This window comes from Polyodon spathula, chromosome 26, assembly GCF_017654505.1.
Source record: "Polyodon spathula isolate WHYD16114869_AA chromosome 26, ASM1765450v1, whole genome shotgun sequence".
Classification (NCBI taxonomy): domain Eukaryota; kingdom Metazoa; phylum Chordata; class Actinopteri; order Acipenseriformes; family Polyodontidae; genus Polyodon; species Polyodon spathula.
Window position 1 is genome coordinate 17,943,283 of NC_054559.1, and position 22,333 is coordinate 17,965,615.

Below are 22,333 nucleotides of genomic sequence, written 5' to 3' on the forward strand. Positions count from 1 at the left end.
CAATAAATTACAGGATCACTCTGTACGAAGCAGGGTCCATTTCACACGGGAAGCCGTTTTTAGCATGTGCTGGCTCATACGTTTCTCGCACATAATAAATGTGATACGCCAGAAGCAGCTAAAGGCTGTGCAGCTTCACTCAGACCATGCATTATCAGCATTATCCGACCCTATGCGATTTCAGGTCGTAGACGCATGAGAAAAGGCTGTACGACTTTCAACAAAATACGCATATCTCAGGAGGGCGAATAACGAAACTCAGACCCGTCACACAGGGTCGGAGACCCTGCACTCCGGGCAGAAATTAGATCGGAGTCTGAAGTATTAACCAAACTTTATCCTTTATCCCGTTGTGTTCATATCGGTAACAATATTTTTTGTCAAAAAAAAAAAAAACATTTTCAATATTATTATTATTTTTTTAAATATCAAAAATAGAATTCCTGATACAAAAAACAAAAACTTATATTTTGATATATGAGATGTAATTTTTGATATCAAAAGCAGAATGTTCGATATCAGAAATTGGTGACTAGGGGTGTTGGTTTATACTTCCGACTGCGCCCCAATGTTTGGTCTCCAGGGGTGCCCAGTCCTTCTGGTGCACCCGTAGACGTGTCTGCAGCTGGCTTTTGTCCGAGAGAGAGAGAGAGAGAGAGAAGTATAAATCTTACGTGTCGCGGCAGCTTGCCTGCTTGCAGGACTGTCCCCTCCCGGAGCAGGACAGTCACTCTCTGCCGGGAGGGGTAGTGACGCCGCAACAACGGAAGTCTGTTTACTAATTCAAAATGGCTTCCTTAATAAGGAAGTGAAGAAAATAATCCGAAGGGAAAAAAACACGAATAAACCCACGATTCGAACAAATAAACCCGTTTCTAATCAACGGGGACGCGTTTCGAAGGAGACCAGGAGCACTACCAGCTACGTTTTGTAAAGGTAAAAGACAAACCCGCCTCTTGAATTAAGTAAGATTATCTCCCCTGCGATGGTTATTTGTGTAGCTCCGGGTAAGGGGACAGTAATTATCGCTCCCGACCAAATTACATGTTACTTTCTCGATTTAAAAGAGACGTGTTCGTTTTATGGTAAGCTTCGAAATATTTGAAAATACCAAACGGGCACTTGGAGTTTGACTTGTGTGGCGTTTTAAAAACCGTGTCGTTTGTAAAGGGGGAGAGTCGAACTACAGTCGGTCCAGTGATCGAGTCTTTCTCCTCTTTGTGTAAAAGTTACGGACCGTGGCTTGATAAGCAGCCCTGTGCAGTTATCAAGAAAGTAGTTTGGGCCAGTCTTTCTGGAAAGCTAACGTTCAAATAAACGCTGGCCTTAAAATCTAAGATAATAGTTTTTATTTGTGAGGTTTGTTGACTTTTTTTTGCAGTTTTTTTATTTTTTATTTTCGGCTAGAATGTTAAAATAAGCTTCCTTTCGACGATAAAGGGTGACACCTGTAATTCCACTAGCTAGGTGAGGGCTATTCAACGCTGGACCTGGAGGGCCGCTGTCCCTCCTGGTTTTAACTTTACACAATTGATTAATAGGACTAATTAAACTTCTAAAGCACTTCATTGGTCCAAAGAAGTAATTTAGGGTACAGTTGGAACAAAAACCAGGAGGGACAGCGGTCCTTCAGGACCAGGGTTGGGTAGCCCTGCGCTAGATAATGTAATATGGGATATGCGCAGTGCAATCCGTGACATCTTTTTAAATGTACAAAAAAAGTCAATATTGATAGATTGTCATCAGCACTGTATTGTAAGTAAACTGATGATCATCGAAAGGAAACCTATATATATCTTCACTGTGTTACTTGTACCTCATTACTTGCTCCATATAAATTAAAATATGTAAAATCAGTTAGATACGCACGATATAATAGCTAGTATTGATCAGGAACTATGCAAACTACACAATGTACATGTGATAATATAAATCGCCATGTAATAGCCCAGGTGATATGCATATAGTTTAGGGATGGAAGTAAGGCTCCCACTGCATTGCAATCTGATCCATTCCAGATTTTTACAATGAGTTTTTACGACACACCTGAGCTTATTACCTATACACTGTGGCTAATCAGGCTTGTAATAAAACATTGAATGGGTGAAACTGCTATGCAATAAGAGTCTGGTTTCCATCCCTGTAGTTTTGTCTGGTGGAGGTGGTATTTTTACAGCTGGGTAGAAATTAGGCTAATTCTCTCCAATGTGGCTGTTAAATTCTTTCCACTACAAATTAGACAACATAGAAATCAAACCAGGACTAGCGCAAGATACAACACATATCAGTCCATTCAAGCAGAGCTACCCAGGGAGCGAACTTTGAGTAGTTTGTGTTTTTGATCGATTCTTAGCATTTCGCTGACAACTCTAAATAAATATTAAGCCAGCAGTTAATAGCATGAATTTATGATTTCCACAATTGTCCGTGCCCATCCCGCTTTGACAGAACTTCTCTTTGTCTAAGTGGGTTTTCCTGAGAGGTTTATCTTGCTTTGCTGTTCTGTTTTGTATACCCTGTAGACGGCTTCCATTTGAGCTTTCTGAATACCAGGAAGAAATGACAAGCTTAATGAGAGTATTGTCTGTGGCTGGCTAAAGTCAATAGCTGGCAGAAACGTTTTGACAAAATGTTGCTTTGATTTAGACTGCAGTAGGTTTGTGATTCTAAGCTTTGGGGGAGTGGTCTCAACCCCTCCCTGTCTTCAGTGGTCTTGTGCTGACTGTGCTTTAGATACAGTCCCAAGGAATGCAACAAAAAAACAACATTTCGGGTTCCAACTCATTCTTGGTAGTTTTAAGTAGTTGAAAATTATTAAAGTAGACATGTAACAATTCTGTGGCAATTGTAAGTTCATGCTGCTTGCAGAAAAGACATATACAGTACAGAACATCACCATGTTCACTTTGCTGTAGCCTGCACAGAAACACTATCAGAGAGGTGCTTTCTACATAAAAGGTAGTATCTTGTACCTTCTCCCAAATCATGTTTCTGCAGAACCATAAAAATCTATATATTTACCAAACACAGTTCTATTTAAAATAAAACCGTGGATATAGAACAGGCCTCACACGGAAGTTGCAGCTGTGTGTAACAAGTGTTTTTACCCAAGGGTAAGATGCATTTAACAATCTGGAATAATGTTTTTTTTCTGAAATTATTTACCTCTCCCAGGCTAGTGGGAGATTGGTAAAATATATAAATAAACAAGAGTTGAGGTGTGGGCTCATCTGGGACTAGAGCAGAAGGAATTAAAACAGTACTGTAAAAATAGTCTTAATTATACTGAACAACCCTCAATCTGGGCATTGTCATTTATTTTTCATTACAGCTGGGAAACATGAAAACAATACAAGAAAAGATTTGCTTCTTTTATATGTATATTGCTGTCTCATACACTACAGGATTTATACCACCTTGTGAATATTATGCCAAGTTAGTAATTTATGAATAAATGGTTGCAGATATGGCTGATGGTAAATGCAATTATTTTTGATTATGCTGTATGCATACAGGCACACATGGCACCCTTCTGAAGTTCATAAACAGTTGACCTTCCTCATTTCTGTACAGACAGACACATTGTAGAATTTTGCATTAGGGCTGTTGGTTTTTGACAGCTCTTCATTCTAAAATCGGAAGGATTTGAATACACATCTAGAAATACATTAACAGGATTAGCAAGGAAATTACTCCACAAATTGCTGTGGTATAGTACAAAGCTTCCCTGACTGTTTCTAATCTCTGGAAAGCTTAATTTCAAAGCAATTTGAGAGGCCATGGGTTTAGAAGTTAGTTAGCATTTAAATGAGCATTAGCTAAAGAATTAGACAATGACCAGAAACTAAATTTAAAGGTGACATAAAATAACATTTTACTCAGAAGTGTAATACATTAGACATCTATAATGAACCTACAGACACCAAGTATAGTTAAATAAGACACTGCACCTTTACTATTCCACATAATTTACGATTAATCATTTTTAACATTATCCACTTCTATAAACAAGTTACAAGTAAGAGTACTGTGGTAATCATTTATAGTTCCACTGCCTGTGACTTTGTTTAAAAAGTGCTGTTCATGATGATGGTGGTGTTGTGAGTGCTTCATTCAAAGAGGGGGGCAGTCCTAGAGTTTTTAATGCTGAAGTGAAACTTTTTTTAAATGGAAATGTAACTTTTTAAAATTTTCCCAGAGAGTCAACATATTTAGAAGCCATACTGCTAGATTTCTCTAGGCATTTTTTTTTTTAAATTATTGCACAAAGCATCCTGCAGCCAGGTGTGTTATTTATTATCAAAATCCTAACTCTCTTTATATTGGTACGTTGTTTCTGATGGCGTTTTAGATTTCTGGTTAAGTTTAAATAAAAAAAATAGATTTTCATTATGTGGGGGTTCGACAGCGAACTTCCTTGGTTGCTGTACACGTTACCACACCAAATGCATATTTGCTTTTTGCCTGTAGACAGTGAAGTCTGAACCCTTCCACCTGCAGTACACACGTTAGATAAAATACTAGTTAGTCCTCTCAGAATGTACTGTCAGTAAATGTTATTACTAAAACAAAAACGCCATTGATTTCTTAACAATAACCTAGCTTTCAAGGTATCATCCCCTTTTTTAAAGGCTTAACTCCAGTAATGATACAGTATACACAGACACCACTACAGCTTTAATTGAATCGCAGATCTTTTCTGTAAACCCCAGTAGTAGATAAGCTGAATTGTAACTTTTTTTTTCTTTTCTTATTGTCCTCTGAAGGCATCTCTGTTTGCTCACTCCTTCAGCAGTTACCCTGCAATGCTGTGGAACTGTTCCTAATGCCTCATTTCTATAGACATCTCGCTTTACATCTATACTGATGAGTGCTTGTTCTTTCTAGCAGGTGGGTGTAACCTAGTCTTGTTGCCTGACTCCGCTACCTTTCCAACCCCACCTTGTGACCTCTGATTGGGATGTGGGTTTGGGGGAGGCACAGCAGTTTTGTACTGTAGCCTTAGTGTCACTTATTTCAGAGTGACAGTATTCTGAAGCACTCATAGTATGTGATGGGGGTAGCAGTAAAGGTCCATGTGGCCCCTCTTTATTACATCATTTCCTCCAGGGTATAGAGTTGCCTGGCTGTTCAGTGTTTCTTGAAAGACCCCAGTGTTTTTGGCCTCTGCAGAGGCTTGTCTGGTACGGGGGTGATTTATAAAGTCAGCTGGGGGTGTGTGATCCTTTCCAGGTTCGAAATAAGAGCCTAATTACCCCTGTAGTGTAATGTAGACTCACTACAAATGTAGACCATGCTGAGCATTTACAGTTTACATGGTGTTTTTCTTTCCCTTGAAGTATGCAAAACACAGCCAGCCTATATTGCAGGCATCTCAGATATCTTATAAGGCCCAGAATAAGGTATTTTTAACTTTAAAAGAAAATGAGTTGAATTGATTAAATATGTAAGGTAGTGCTAATCCATACATGATTACGTATGTACAATAGCAGCATATACAATACCCACTGTTTCCAGTGGCAGAAGATAAGCATCTAGTTCTGATTTTTAAATGTGTAAGACTTTATAACAGTCCTGGGTGTGTTGCAGAAAGGATTAAACATGGCAACATATTTTACATGAGAAAATATCTGGGCATACCTTCAAAGCCTTCAGTATTTCCGCATAAAGTTTTGTGCAGTTTATGCATTGTTTAGTGATTACATAATCGCAGATATTACTTAAAAAAGTTTTCAAAGCTCTGTCCTCTAACCCAGTGTTTCCCAATCCTAGTCCTGGGGAGCCCCTGTGTCTGCTGGTTTTCATTCCAACTGATCTCTCAGTTACTTAACTAGACCCTTCATTGAACTGATACTTTGCTTAATTAGATCTTTTTAATTGTTTTCAGCTCTTACAGCTGCAGAGTTGAAGTTACTTATAATATGTTATAGCTAACTTGAAATCTGCAACTGTTTAAGAGCTGAAAACAAGTAAAAAGGTCTAATTAAGCAAAATATCAGTTCAGTTATGGGTTTAATTAAGTAATTGAGAACTCAGTTGGAAAGAAAACCGGTAGACACAGTGTATCCCCGGGACCAGGATTGGGAAACCGTGGTCTAACCCAAGAGGTGAATGCTGTTTGCATAGTCTGGTACTTTGGAGTGCATACAGAGTTCCCATTCAACAGCAGAGCAAACAGCGGTGAAGCAAAACTTTCTACAATCATATAAACATGATCAAGCCAATTGGGTTTACATAGAATGGAACAAGAGAGTGTTTAAAAACATACTGAGTTCAAGACTTTGAAGAAGTTATTGATTCACTTGTCGAATCTTACTTTACGAACTGTGGGCTGCTGTTCTTCACACAGACCATATTCCATAGTCTGGATTTATTGATGGATGCAAATTTTTTAAATTCCCAGATCTGATGAATAATTGACGCATCTCTGGGACATAGTATTTTGAATAGTCTTTTAGTGCACCCAAAATACCATTCTGATTTTAAACTGTAATTATTTTACACAAATAAACACCATTTTAAAAAAAAGACAGCGTGATTTTAACAATAGCAACTCGTTATGACCCCCTGAGGTATCATTTTCTTAATTGCAGTGCCATATAACCAGAAACCGTCTCAGTCAGCAGGTTATTTAATTCCATTTGTTGCCTCATCTGGCTTGCTTTTGTGTATAACAGCATTCATTGTATTTTTGATTATAATCTGGTGATAAATCCTATTTATGACTCCAGGGTTGATTGGTCCTGAAGTGAAAGCATTCTTTCTCAGTGGGATGAGGCAGTGGTGGAGGGGATGAGGTGGTTAGTTATCATTTTAAATGTCACAAATGAGTAAGTGTTAATTGAGTTACAGGCATGAAAAAATAAATGTTTAAATTCATTGGTAATTCCAGCACTTTATTAATAGCAACGGCTGGGGGCTCCTTAGAAGTTATTGTTTTTATCTCACTCTCTGCAGGTACGGCATTTCAGTAATTAATTTATTTTAGGTCTGGTTTTTCATTTATTCATGATTCTCAAATCCTATATTAGTTTGGTAGTCACACTTTAGCCCTCTGCAGACAGTAACAATCCACATACAATCACCACACAGTTTAGCACAGATTGTACTAGGAACTGCGTGCAATCTTGAGGGGGATTGTACGGGATTGGAGACTGAACTCCCTCACGAAGAGGGGGAACGCTCACTGGACACTGGGGTTCACATTGCCCCTGCTGCGCCTTCACGGTACCTCATAGTGATGCGCTTTGCTCGTTTTTATGAGGTGCAATTTAGGTGAGATCACTGCCAATATAACCCTTGTCATGTCACGCACCAAAATTCATCACAAACAGTGAAAAGAATAAAAAAAGTATTTACATTATCAGTCCATGATCTTGTGGGCGTTTTGGTAACGTTGAGTAATTTATCATGCTAATCTGCAATTCGGTTAAGGCTGTCGAGGATTTCTAATGAAACCCCTCTTGGGCGAAAAAAACTGCCGAACTACACTACTGAACTTTCTGCCACCTGCCGTTCACGCAGCCAGCCAGACTAGCTTTTGCCAGTCAGTATTTTAATCTGATAGGATGTCTCTAGCCACCTGCTTGACAAAACTTATGACTCCTTGAGAAATAAAAAGGTCAGAGACCAGTAAGTCACACTGTGTTAATGTCACAGGTCGTGTTTTTGAGGCAGTGTGCTCCTGTGTGGGGAGCGCAGGGCCTGTGGATCAGCTGCAAACCACTCTAGCTGTATAGGAAAGATAACTCCACTAAAAACAACAGACCACTAAACTAATCTAATTATTAATAGGCATTTTTCATCAGTTTAGTGATTTATGTACATAAATGGAGCCAAAAGGATTTGTAGGTTTCTGACCATGTTTTTTATACCAGGTTGGTTATAAAGGCTGTAGGAGACTTTTGTAGCTTAAATAAAGACACATTTCATTCATGCCAGAAGAAAGTAGAGCTACAACGTCTGTTTAGGTAGGTTTGTGTTGTGTTTGTGTGTATGTTGCTCGTCATTTCCCACTCTTGATATGGGTATGTTTTATTGTTTTATTGTAGGAAGTGAATGTTATAGACACCCTTTGTCTCAAGGAAGGGTTTCATTGGCAAATATTATACAAATAAAATAAAATAAAATAAAAAATAGTCATAACAGGAACGTATGCATATGTGCCATCATTTAAACTGGACTGGGTTGTTTTTATTTTGTTTTTGTTTTGTTTTTATCAGATGCAGATGGTTAAGCTGAATATTTAGTGACAAGCTGGAAGAATGACTGGATAACAATAGATGTCAATTATTAAATTCTAATTAAAAAAAAATTCAACACCTGCTGACTGGATCTGTCTGAAAAAGTATTAGAAAGTTTGAATCGGCTGTTAACCTGAACAGAGAAATGGCTTCCAGTAAGCCACAGGGCTAGGATGATATTTGACTCATCCCAAGTTTGCAGAGGATACCAAGGCAAGAATTAATCCTGGGACAAGTATACGCAAAAGTTTTGCATCACCAATAATTTTAGGACTGAGACATAATTAAAAAAAAAAAAAAAAAAGAACTATGTGAACATAATTTAGATATTTTTATTTAACATCAAAGAAACTACAAAATGATATCACAGATGTCTTCAATTTTTGTCAGTTTTATCATTAGGTATGGAAAACTACAAAGTGGAATGTAATTCATTATGTTGACGTAACATTAATCAGCAGGTTTCATTCGACTTGATGAAGCAAAATGAGTTAATTCTATAGGCTGGTGCAAGACGTTTAGCCATAGCTTTATATAACTAACCAGTGAAGTCATTATTATAAGGTGTAAATGGGAACTACCTTGCCCCCAGGGGAAGGAAAGATGACCCTCCCAGCTCTGATCCTTTTGTACTGTTTAGTCAACATGGTGTTCATGAACCCATTCAACCTCCTATGATTTGTATAGTAGAAAGCTTGACTAACCTAACATGACATTCTGCACATCATGATAATCCCCCAAGCCCCTCCAAGAGTGAATGTTCATGACCAGTTTTAGCTGCAAAATTCATTAGAAGTATTACAGCTACAGCAGCTCACGCACTGCTCTCTCGTGTCTTGTACGGACAGGACGTTCCGACAGTATGACTACAGGGGGATCTTTGATTCTTAGCCAACAAGAGCCCCGTTTTAATTGTTACCTTCTTCAAAACAAGATGACTTCGATACAGGCTGTTTTTGCTTCAGACCACGTGTAAACGCTGTTTGGAACTGAAGAAGAGCCCCGACAACGTGATGTCTCTCTGGGTTAAGACTTGTGTCTAAAAGCTCTAACCTGCCTGCTTGTACCTTTTTAAAACTATTAATGCTTTAAACAAATATTGTTGATTGAGTAGCATACAGCAATTAAAAGCTACTGTCCTGCATTTACTAGCAGCGATTAATAATGTAGAGGGTTGGCAAGTTAGCCATGCTTTGTTGTAAGGTCTGATGTATGTTTTTTTTTTTTTTTTTTTTCTCTCCGAGGCTAATCTGTTACTGTATTGGAAATCATTACGAGGCTCTTGCAATGCTTTTAAACTCAAGGCACACACTGTGAATTTTTGTAAGCAAGTAATTAAGTAAGGCAGCAGAATCCAGAAAGTATTCATGCAGGTTAGATAAAGTGCAGTTTTTTTTTATTTCATGGATTTCTGTTGCCATGGCAGTGAAATAATTGCCTTAGTCAGGATGTGAAATTCTGCAAGTGTTTAAGTTTAGCAAAGATGTTGTGATTACCCGCACGCTTCAAAAAATTTAGAGCAGATACATTTTATTATTTGTGCTTCATATCAGCAACCAGGATCGGCAAGTAGAGGCTAGTTTTTATTTGTATGTAGTCCTGGTCTATGGAAATGTAGTTTTTAAGTTCAGTAAAATATACTATTACATTACTGTGCTTCCCCCTCCTTGCAGCAAAACATGTTAAAACATCTGGTTGCTGCTTGGATGTCAAAAACTGTCCTCATATTTCTCATTAGCTACTAAAACAGTAACTCAGAGAATCAAATACTGTACACACCATGCAAGAGTGTTGGAATTGCAGGTTATGGGTTTTTTCCTACAGTAAGCAGGCTTTGAAGAGCTGACCTTTGGCACAGAAACCAATGTGGAGTCATAGATGCAGGTTATAAGTGAAGAGTTACTGGAGTCATGCAGTGGCATTGCACAGCACTGCTAGCAGCTTAAAGTAAACCCCCAAACTGTGTAGAAAGCATGCTAGCACAGACACTGTGCATCCGTCACAACGATGGCTGTGGACTGGTGATAGATCTGCTGTGCAGGTAATGGTGAAATGTTTTTATTTTAGATTTTTTTTCTGTGGCTGGGATTGTCCTTGTGGTTACTGGTACTTAGTTTTGACTTGGGAAGATTAAGGAGCCATGCAGCTTTGGCTGACTTTCCTATAGACTAACTCACAAACCATGATCATAGCATGATGTTTCTGATTTACCGTGTACCTGCCACACCGTAACCACTGAGCGACCGTACGCTGTAATCTAGTAAACAATGTACTGCAAAGCCATATGTATTTGCGACCAAAATATTTGGCGAATCACACCCATAAAACCTGTATTGCTCCAGAAATGTTGGCGACTTGTTGCAATATATCAGTACACTTGCAATACGAAGTATGTATTGTTAGTGAAATTTGATATTCGTGCCAAAAAATGATTGTGTGTTTATTTTCATACACAAAAAACACATAATGAAAGGCTTGCAAATATTTATGGCTTTACAGCAGTATTGTCTCATCACATAGATTGGTACTGTACCTTTTTTTTACAGGTGTATTTTTGTGCATGCATCTGCATTGTTTGTTTAATCTTGTTAGATTAAACCTATTCCATTTTAGTCCTCGAATCCTCTTCAGTTTCTGGGAAACTGAAGCACTGGGGAGATTTCTCGTATTCTATTGATTAGACACAGAGAAAGAACCACTCTTAACCACCTTTTAGGCAAAAGTGTTATTAAAATCTGTTCCAACTGGTGATTAAAAGGTCATTTTTTTCTGTTTACTCATGGCTCCATCTTCTGATGAGAAATGATGGTGTTGGTTCTCTTATCGAGAACTTGATTCACCACTTCAAAGGTTGGACTCTGTGTTTGGTGGGTTTAGAAAAGGCAGGGGGAGGAGGTTAGAAACTGACAAACACCAACCCTCCCTGCAAATCAACATGGTAGAGGGGGACTGATTTCTAGTAATAACCAATCTGCCCTGGAATCAGAGTACTAGGAGCTGTTTCTGTTTGACACATCAATATATCCTTTCTGAAAAGTGGTCTAACAGTGATGCCGTGGTACTTCATCATTTCTTATTTTTTGTTTGTTTGTTAAACACGGTCGTATTCCATTAAGCATGTGAAAGATACCATCTGTAAATCTACCTTTTTTTCTAAAGGGAAATTGACTTGTATGCGCAGAGCAGAATGGCAAACATCTCATGTGGATAAAAAGCACTGCATCCAATTCAAAACAGAACCCAAGCGGTGAAATGCATTGTCTTCCCGTCAGATCGTTTGCACGTTAAATAGTCATTTTTAAAATGTTTGCACCTGGCTACAACTTGTAAGTTATACATTGTGTCTCGAGCACTCCCATGTAAATAAGTAGCCCTAGATCAATAATTAACAACACTACAGTGTAACCTTTATTTGTTTGCCCAGTTTTTTCTCTTTTAATCTCCTGGTAAAGATAATTTACACTTGGGTAATTGGGAATGAACTTTTTTAGTACAGTGTCTGGGTCACCCTTACTAAAAAAAATAAATAAATACAAAATAATATATAGGAGGAGGCTGTGTGGTCTAGTGGTTAAAGAAGCAGGCTTGGAACAAGGAGGTCCCCGGTTCAAATTCCAGCTCAGCCACTGACTCATTGTGTGATCCCGTGCAACTCACTTAACCTCCTTGTGCTCCACCTTTTGGGTGAGATGTTGAAAGTGACTGTGCAAGTGATGCATAGTTCACACACCCTAGCCTCGTATCTTGTAAAGCGCTTTGTGATGGTGGTCTACTATGAAAGGCGCTATATAAAGATTATTATTATTATGATGATTTGACTTTAGGTTTGTAAAGGGTGATAGTAATGAATTTATTTCATTAACAAAGCCGATCATTTGATTGTAAAATAAGTATATAGTGCATTCATTATTTCTTTTTTTTGGCAAGGGTTAAAATGATGAGTAAAACCAGACAAAGCAAATCACTGTATTTATACTTACGATTTTAATGGAGAGATGGTCTGTGGTGGAGAGTTGCAAAAATAAAGGGTGTTTTTATTGCTGTGCTAATGTCGTCATCCCTGACCTGAGCACTACCAGCTAATTTAAAAGTAACAAACTTCTTGTAACTGTTGCCTTAGCTTTAAATGTATGGTTTGTCATTTACTGGCAATGCACGTCTTTCTGTAAGCATTATTTAGCACTTTGGTAACTTCTGTAAGGTGGGGAAGGGATGTGAAAGTTATTTAGACAACATTGTGGGCTTAGTGGTTTAATCATAGCAGTGTCTTAAAATGCCGTTGCAGTAGGGGTGCATGGATTCACATGGTGAACTGTGATATTTTTCTGAAGTATTAACATGTACTCCAGCTGCTTCACCTACCAATCACTTTGTTGAGGGTGTTTTTGTCAAGTCTGCCGACAGCTGAGCAAAACGGAAGCTGGGCGGAGGCGAGTTATTAATGTTGATAATCTCATCAGGACGACTGCTCTGGCTGGTTTAAAATCCTGTGTGGACTCGCATCATGTTCTTGATAAGACACACTATGTGTAAGGCTCGAATGAAGTGTTCGGGAATACAACCAATCAGAGTGTCCGTGATACCCATCAGATCGACAGCACGTCATCACAGTCGCAGACTGATGGGTCGGGAAGGTATGGTAACTCGCTATGCACGAGCTACACTACAAACATTAATCATTCAAAACTATCTGCAACATGAGTGCGTGTTAGCAAAGCATTACCTGTGCATCCCAGGGACCAGTCTCTGCTGACGGGAGTGTTCTCCACTGCTAGAGATGTGGTAACAGCACAGAGAAGTGCACTCAAGCCAGGACTTGTAGATCACTTCCTCAAGAAAAAACTTTGTCTGGATCCCTGATTTGTAATTTTGTTTGAAAGAAATGTATTTTAAAGAATAGATAGGAAACAAAACCAATGCAGACCATGAAGGTTATTGGACCAAAAGTGCTTTACCAGAGTTATTGCAGACACTTGCACAAGCAAATGAGACAATTGTGTGATTTTTAGGTTTCATACTACATTTACGATATTGTGACACGTATCGTATCGTGAAGACGCTGCTGATGCCCAGTCCTACATTGCACCATGGCAAAGTCTTGAGGACTGCACAGAAGTAGTAGCATCATTTTATTAATCGCCAAATTGATATCAGAATTGTCTGTATTTGTAAAGCGTTACAAAGCGTTTCACATTCGTTACAACTTTTAAAGTGTCCTGGGATGCCTGTTGTAAAGTATCCTCTTGACTGTAGGCTTTCTGTTGGCACACTTTCTCAGATTCCTAGGCTCTAAACATTAAATGCTATTGAGTTTCACATTCATTACAGCTTTAAAGCAGTACTGTTCTCAGTTTTTTTTTTTTATAGCATTGTTATACCACAGAAGAAGTGTGAAGTTCACGTCTCTTTTCTGATTCATTAAAACTCCTGAGATTGCAGGCTTGAACTTTGCATCTTTTGTACAGAGTAATATTTTTCAATGAACCCCAGAATTTCATTTGCATGTACATTGTGCGTTCTTCAAACACTAGGAAAAAATGAATCACTACCTACAGTGTATTGATCTTGTTCACATACAGTTGCTTACCCTATACCAGGAACGCCTTTAGGAATATTTCTAGAGACTGTTATTCCTGTTCGGAATGTACTGTTATGGCAGTAAAACAAATTAAACAAATGTGTGATAGAAAATAGATTCTACAGGCTTCAACTAGACATTAATAATAATACTTTGCTGCCAGTTTGCTTTTGTCTGGAGCTGGTTTGGGGAGAATTTTTTTTTCCCCCCAATTCTATTCCCATTTCAAATTCCTTTTTAAAACCAGTTCCCAATTTCAATTCCCATTCCCTTTTAATCAATTCCAATTCCTTCAAAGGAGAAGTACCCCCTATTGACCCCAACCCTGGTCTGGCAGTCATCTTAAAACTGTATTTCGGAAGAGTTGTGGAAAATAATCGCATGTACAGTGTTTTCTTATTTAACAGAGAGCTGCATTATACCTACACCTTTTTACTGAAATATGTTGCTGGCACTACAGTACAGAAGGTGTATACATCTGTTGAACCTGATGAATACAGCAGTAGCTTCCATACGTTTGTGTGCAGTGCTGAGAGCTGTGCTTTATGTGTAATCTTGCAGCATGGCGCAGTTAAAAGCAATACTGATCCGAAGCTCACTTTACTGAGTATCCCGGACCCAGTGAGGGTAGAGTATATGTTTTTGTCAAGCTGTCGTTACTGCTTCATATCCCGTAAATCATGTAACTTTTTTCCTTAGGTCATGGGTGGCAAGAAACCTGTCTAGATAAAGACTTCGTTATCCCTTTGGAAGGCCCTCACTCAGCCGCGATGCATCGGACAACCTAATGCTCTGGGTCTCTACGCATCCTGTCATGGACGGGGAGAATTACCTGCACCCAGAGGGACCCCTACTAGACAGCCCGATGTTCAGCCTGTCAAACCCTTCACTTCTCCCCACAGCCATGGAGGTAAGTGTAGCCAAGCGGAGACGCGTAAAAACATGATTTGTTCAGTCTGGGTTTACGAGAAAGATGGGTAAGAGATCACTAATGAGGACATTTTCATCCTGAGCACTTACTCATACACTCCGCTGCAGTAATTTTATAGTCTTGTCCTGCCAAGAATGTCAAATGAAAAAAAAAGAAACGGCTTAATAAAAATTCAGCAAATCCACCACCAAAAATAAACATGTATCAGTCTAACTAGGGCTGGCTCATCCTGCTTGTCTTATTAATCTATGTATATAGTGCCACAGAGGCACCTGACCGGCGTCTGAAGTTTGTATCTAAGAAAGTATCAGAGACACTCCATAGACCCTTTAAAGCCCTGTCTCTATTGTCTGTACTGACAGCCAAGGCTGGTTATTTCTTAGAAACCGTTTCCAGTGATCCTGGTCTTGGTCTCGTGTATTGAAAAGCATTTTTAGACTGATTGCACACCCTCTTTTTGTTGTTTAAATGTACTCACTATCATAAGGTCTAGAATACCTAGAATATAGGTTATGAACCCTGTTTAGCGTCCACTTTCTTTTTCTGTCCTATTACACATAAGGTAGGTCGGAGATCTGCACTCTGAGCAATTCATTTATCCAGACTTGATGTTTTATTCTGGGTTGCATTTCTCCTTCTCTGTCTATGTCTGTATTGCCTATTCCTCTCAACTGAACTTAAGCTGAATTTTAAATAATGCGTCAACTTGCAAACTGACTCTCACTGGAAGCTCCTACAGGCAGAACAAATTAAAATATTAACTTTACCAGTACCCCAGGTTATTATAGATGACTTGTTCTCAAAGGTGGGACAGCTTTGATGTCTTGAATCGTGTATCTTTTATGCACAGAAGAAATCAGTTTCCCTGCAATCTGCCCTGATTTATCCTTGAATAGGTTTCCAGATTACTGTTTTTATTAGTAGGAAGAGCATGTCTCTGAAATGTATCAGTAGCAATGTTATAAAACTGGCAAGGAATAACCAAATTTTTTTTTTTTTGTTTGTTTGTTTCAGAACCATATGTCTCCATCTAGCTCGTGGGCCACGTTCTCCTCACATCAGGCTACATATAACTTGCACTACCCTATGCAATCTGGAAACCAGTACGTTTTTAATTATATATATATATATATATATATATATATATATATATATATATATATATATATATATATATATATATATATACGTGTGTTTATCATCTGTGTTGATCACTTCTGCCTTCCTTCTTTGATGCTTTTCTTAAAAAATTAAACAATAATAATCAAAAGCATCTAAATATGTGATGTGTACGTGTGACACACATAAGGTGTTTTTAAAGAAACTGCAACATGACAAAAAGATAAGTGGCCAAACATAGAACATCTTAAGTAAAATGTCCATTTGTTTTTCCAATAAGTTTTCCTTGAGCTTAAGGGTATTGCAGAAAATAGCTTAACAAGTTTTGGTCAATACTCTAGTTAAGGGAAAAAAAGTAGTCTTACCTGTTATTCTTAAACTTCGACACTTCAGGTCTTTTATGCAACCAGCCCTGGGACTTTTTGAACCCTTTTTGTATCTGGCCAAAGTGTCCCTAAGTGGTGGCAAATATGGTTCCTGTATCGAACGAGATAGAAGTGACAATCTGCATGTTGCAACTCTGCCAACTAAATTTCAGCTCTCTGATTTATTACTTTTATCACTGATTAATGGCCAAAGTGACTGTATTTATTCATTTAAAAAAAAAAAAAAAAAAAACTCCTGACTCCATTGAGAGTGATAATTTTGCAAACGTCAGGGTGCAGGGATGGAAATATGACTCCTGTTGCAGAGTAGTTTCATGCGTTCCAGATTTTAATATGTGCTTGGTTAGCTACAGTGTGTAGGTAACAAGTTCAGATGTGTCTTCTGAAACTCACAGTAAAACCAGGAATGGATCAAGCTGCTATGCAATGGGGAGTCTTATTTCCATCCCTGGGGTGGAGTAAAACTTGTGCCAGAACCAAAAAAAAAAAAAAAAAGATCAGGCGATTTTTATTGTTTGCATACAGTGTGTCTCCCATTTCCCTTTTTTGGAGTTTCTTTCTCTTGTATCTCTGGTGCAGGGCAGCAGGCCATCTTCCTAGTTGATAAAAAGAATTCCCGTATTCCTTTGCTCATTGACTGGTGACGTCTGAACATTTCCTGTTCTTCTACTGAAATTAGGCAGTACGCTTTAATGTTCTAAAATTGACTGAATCCGAATCGCTGCTTTTCTGTGGCTTGAAGCTGTGTATATTAAACTGTAGAAAACGATGTAGTACGCACTGCAAATGGGACACCAGAATTGTGCCAACCAAATCATGACGAATAGCAGTAATCATAATTTTTGTCTTAATTCCAGCTTTTTTAAATCTGCATTGCTATATGGTGATAAAGGCAGATATCATCTGTGTTCATTACCATGTGCACATCATTTTTTTTAGGACTTGGCTAAAACAGAAAATTGGTTTTATATTTGGGTAGTGATTCTGTAAATTGTCTTATGGGTATCAGAACAAAGGGATACCATCCCCCCCCCCCCCCCCACCCACACACACACACACACACACACACACACACACGTGCACGCATTTATAGGTTATGTGCTGCATTTGTGGTTGTCATTGTGGGCATTTTGCATGTAGCTTTCTTACTGTATTACTTACAATTTACAGAGAATTTTGTTTCTGTCTTCCCACACCCCCGCTAAAATAGCATGAGATCACTCACTTTACTAGACACTTCCGCAGGGTCTTAATCGCATTATTCACATCTCCAGTGTTAAACTTTCAGGCAGGGGATAGATTTATATGTGTTATTAAAACTAATGCTGTAGGAACATGCAGTAAACATTCTGTTGGTTTGCTGCAAGGGGTTAAAAAAGGAAGGATTGAATTAATGAATAGAATTTTCAGGGTTTGGAATGAAATTCATCTCCTCCTCCACATCCTTCAAGGCAAGCAAAGGCTATTTATTTCTCACAATGCTTCCGCCCCCACCTACAAGTAATACGGTTCCCATACAAGCTGTAATTTTACTTTTTACTTCTAAATCAAGTGGCACTTCAAGTCAAGGCGTAGGGTTCAGCTTGAGGCTTTTTAAAAAATATATAAAATAAAATAACCTAGTCATGAATGGACTTGGTTCACTGTCTTGGTTTTTGGCTTTTGGTTTCATAAGACTTTGAATAAGCCAAGGCATTTCCTGAAGCGGCCAGGGCTGCCCTATACATTCTTATTTAAACACACTCTCTTTAACTTTGCTGTTTCCTTCTAATTTAACCAGGCTCTTGTAGAATTAGTTAATGGTATGCATGCAGTACTGTTGCTATTTACAGCACAGTACGTCACCCAGGTACAAGTTTCAGCAGTGATTTATTGCTCCAAATGTGAAATTGAGCCATGGCCATTAAGGCCATGGTGTACTTGCAAGAGGACTTTTCTTCTTTGTTTGGAATAATTTGAACATTTGAAGATACCCCATAATCAATTCTAGTTTTGTAATACAGTGTGATACAGAACTTTCTACAGAAAGCTGCTGTAAATGTAGTATACTGTATCAGGGATGAAAACAAGACTCCTGTTGCATAGCAGTTTGATCCATTCCTAATTTTACTATGAGTTTAATAAGACACATCTGAGCTTGTTACCTATATGCTGTGGCTAATCAAGCATGTATTAAAACCTGGAATGGTTGAAACTGCTATGCAATAGGGATGTTATTTCCATCCCTGTATATTTATGATACAGTTAGCACAGTGAGTTAATGCACCAGCTTGTCCCCTTTGAAGACCTGGCTTCGAATACAGCTGCGGTCACAAGTGAAAAGAATTGGGTGCTCGTAGCCCCCAGTGGACACACTGGAGAACTGCCACTTAATTCGACACAAATGGCACTTGGCACACTTACAAGAAGCAAAATAAAAAGGATAAAGTGTGGTTCTTCCATTCCTGGGCAGGCTTGAGCATGCTTATGGGGCAGTGAGGGGAAGCATGCAGTGGGTCTGCATGTGCTGCCCTGTCTCTGCGTGGGTTAAGAATAACAACTCCGCTCTCTGGTGCTGCCATTCAAGAAAAAAGAAAACGCACAAAGAAAAAGATGGCTGTCTTCAAGTCGGCCATTTCATTCGTGCTCTGTGAGATATGTCAATCGACACTGATGGGAAATGCATTGTGAACATGCAAACAGTGCTGTTTGCTGCTGTTTTATAAAATAGGGTGTGAAAAGTACACCGCAAAAAGGTGAGGGTTCGGTCACAGTCAGTTTTGAAAATACAGGAGATATTCACAGCTCATTTCAGACGTATATCCGGACCGCAGTTACACTACAGGATTAGTAGAGACTAGGTCGAATTTAGCCAGGCCATAATTTGATCCAGGTATTTGCTGAGTACTTGAGGGTACTTTTAAGTGTTTGGAAAGTTTAGTGTTGTCCCTTCAGAGAAACACCTGTTGCATTTAATGTTTACCATTTTTGTCATAGTTTTTATGTGTTATCTGTAGTTTGGAAACCCCCCCTCTCTAAAGTGATGTCACAGATGTGCCCCGTAATACAATAAATAAATAGTGTGTCTGTGCAGATGACAGGCAAGCAGTTTGTTTTTAGGGCTTTAGGGGTGGGTATTGGTAACGGTTAGTCTTAATTAAGGGATGTAATAAAATCTCATGCCACTTGAGATTCAGACTTCATATTTGCAGGGTTACATGAACATGACAAGGACATAATATGACTCATGTGATTTTTAACTTGCTTGTAGACACAATGGGGGGAATCCACAATGCCTTTTAGTTTAAAGTGACACCATTTATTCTAAAATGATCAACACATACACCTGTTTATGCTGTTACAAATCTAGTAATAAATAACTTAAGAATCTACCTAAAAGCCCTGCAAAATCGATTCCTAATTTGCAGTTTGTTGTAATGGGTTCTCCCTTTTTTTGTTTTGTTTTTTAGACACTTCAGAGTAAGCAGCTTTGTGTAACTGCCACGGGTTGTTCACAGAAACAGTTATTTTTTTGTCCCTGTTGTATAGTTTCAGTACCTCAGACAATGTAGTATCAAATAAAAAGCTTATTTTATAATTCCAGCTGTTGCAATGTTATGAGACTATAAGAAGATGGATGGAAAGATATATAGATTGATGGTTAATGATATTGGGTGTGCACTGAAATCTTTAAGAAAAAATGAGACTCTTAAAGCTTAAATGACATGAGAACAGAGTAATATGCCATTTTTAAATATGATAAAGACAATACACAAGCACTTTATACATGTATTATTATTATTATTATTATTATTAGGTTTGTCATTTTGAATTCATTGTATAACCCAGTGACTGAAAGTGTTCTTGTCTGTTTTTCAATATGGGTTGTGATTTATTAAAATGGAAACTGAAAGACGGAACACTCCATGTGAACCTTTGGAGAAATCAATACAATTACACTTTGTGAAGAGATAAGCAGTTAATCTAATGTGTTTCTGCTGACCTGAAAAGAATGTAACGTCAGCCAGTGCTGCCAGTAAACCCCACTAGTTTACAGTGTTGTATTTTCTTGTATTCCTTGGATGTACTCAAAAGGTCCAGGTGTCCCTCTTCTGTTCTTTTGCATGTGATGGTATGTAATATTTATGTAATTCAACTTTTTTTCTGGTCTTTCCTAAAATTAAAAATTGCTACGATGACATTGTCTAATAATTACTGTGTTTCAAAAAGTTTAAGGACTATCAATATTCTATAGAAGGAAGGTGTCTGAATTCTCTGAAGTATTATGAAGGTACAAGGGACATATGTGTTCCACAAATAAAACATGGAACCTTCTTGTTTTTGCAATGAGGTGCACGAAACTGGTTTAAAATGCACTCACAAGTTGGATCTGGTTATCCAAATTCAGTTTCCTTGCGGTACTTGAGTCACTGTCAAATGTATTTTATGAAGAAACCATTTGAACAACTCCTCAATTCCTTGTGCACGTTAAAGGGTTAAAAAGTGGCCCTTCCCTGTAGAGTCTCCTTAGTGCCCATGGAATATTCCAGCAGCTTCCGTACTTCCATCTGCTATCTTTTTTTGTTTTAAAAGGCTTTTATTATATTGACTTTTTTTTTTAAGAGAAAAGTAAACCTTTTAATCACTCCCAACTCAAAAAGTGAATGTTCTGAAAGGAAGCTAAGCAGAACTTTTTTGAGGGGTGTCTACACATCATTTTTTTATTGTGAGACAAAGAAAAGCAGTTTGACTGGGATAAATGACATTGTGAAGAGAACAATTGAGTGAGTGAGCTGGTGAGAAACCCGAGCGTCACTGGAGCGCTGAATCACCTCCTCAAATGCAGAAGTACTCTGTGATGTTGTATGTTTTTTCCTTTCATTTTTTAAAATTAATTCCTTACTGGCTCTGTTTTCTTTTTATGGATCTTCACTGTTGATTGCAGTCACAGGTATTGTGAGTGACTGTCGTAAGAGTGTTGTGTCTCGTTGTGTGTGTATGTGTGTGTGTGTGTGTGTGTGTGGTGTGTGTGTGTGTTATATAATATATATATATATATATATATATATATAATATTATATATATATATATATATATATATATATACATATACACACAAATACTGTGTATACTGTAGAAGTAAGAACCATGGTTTTTAGTATGCTGGCATGTGACTTCACATGCTTTTACAATACTTTAGTGCACTTTGCTGTGCTTTGTTACATGTCATATCACACTTGTTGGAAGGAAAAGAAAAATAAGAGTGTCACTTGCTTTCATTCACTTTGGAACTCCCCCCTCTGGGAAGCATTCTTCTCTCATTGCGTGACAGAGCAGAGTGATTAATCAATGCTATTGTGTCATTCTGTCTTCAGGCAATATTTTAATACCACTTCAGAGATGCCCATGGAAACGTTCAGTCCGCATTTCCAAGACGGGGATATAAACCTCACCAGCCATGCGAGAAATGGAGACTTTTCTCAGGTGAGGCATTCAAGGGTACTATGCTGTGTTCTGATGGGTTTCTTTTGTGTGTGTAAGAGGACATCAGTACTTTAGTCCAGTACTACAAATGTAAATAGGGCATTTTATCATGTTTCATTTTGTAAAGTGTGGCTTTTAATTGATTTTTGTATGTTTTGTAAGTGTTCGGTGGCTGCCTCCTAATCAAGTTGGGAGTGTATTTCTTGCACGCTCTTTGCTGTGCTTTGAGTTGGGTCTGTCGTACAGACTAACCATCTGATTTAATCTTGCTTAATGTGTTTCTATAGAACCTGTAGTGTTTAGAATGCCTTGTCATTGACATTCTGAGTGTGAGATCTACACTCTCGGCAGTGTAATAAATGTAGTTGCTGTGAATAGGTTCCAATGGGGACAAGACTTGTAATATAATATTATAAATATTCAGTTTTATCAGTTATGTTCATATTTAGGCTATAGTCGACTTTACTAAAATGTAAACATAATAAACACTTCAAAAATGGTGAATGGGGTTTCTGGCACGGCTCTCTTTGCCATGAGTTTGCAGACTTTAATTTCCATGTAAAAGATGTTACTGCCTATTACAGTTTCGTGGTGCTTGTGATTCGCATGCACA

At 38.2% G+C, this 22,333-nt stretch overlaps 1 long non-coding RNA gene across 1 annotated transcript; it reads left to right on the forward strand.

Annotated features, from left to right (window-relative positions):
* The first annotated feature begins 711 nt into the window (after positions 1–711).
* Positions 712–21,753, forward strand: LOC121301020. Its single transcript, XR_005947582.1, has 4 exons — positions 712–936; positions 14,521–14,731; positions 15,767–15,855; positions 21,612–21,753. It is a non-coding gene; the product is annotated as an uncharacterized LOC121301020 (long non-coding RNA).
* The last annotated feature ends 580 nt before the right edge of the window (positions 21,754–22,333 follow it).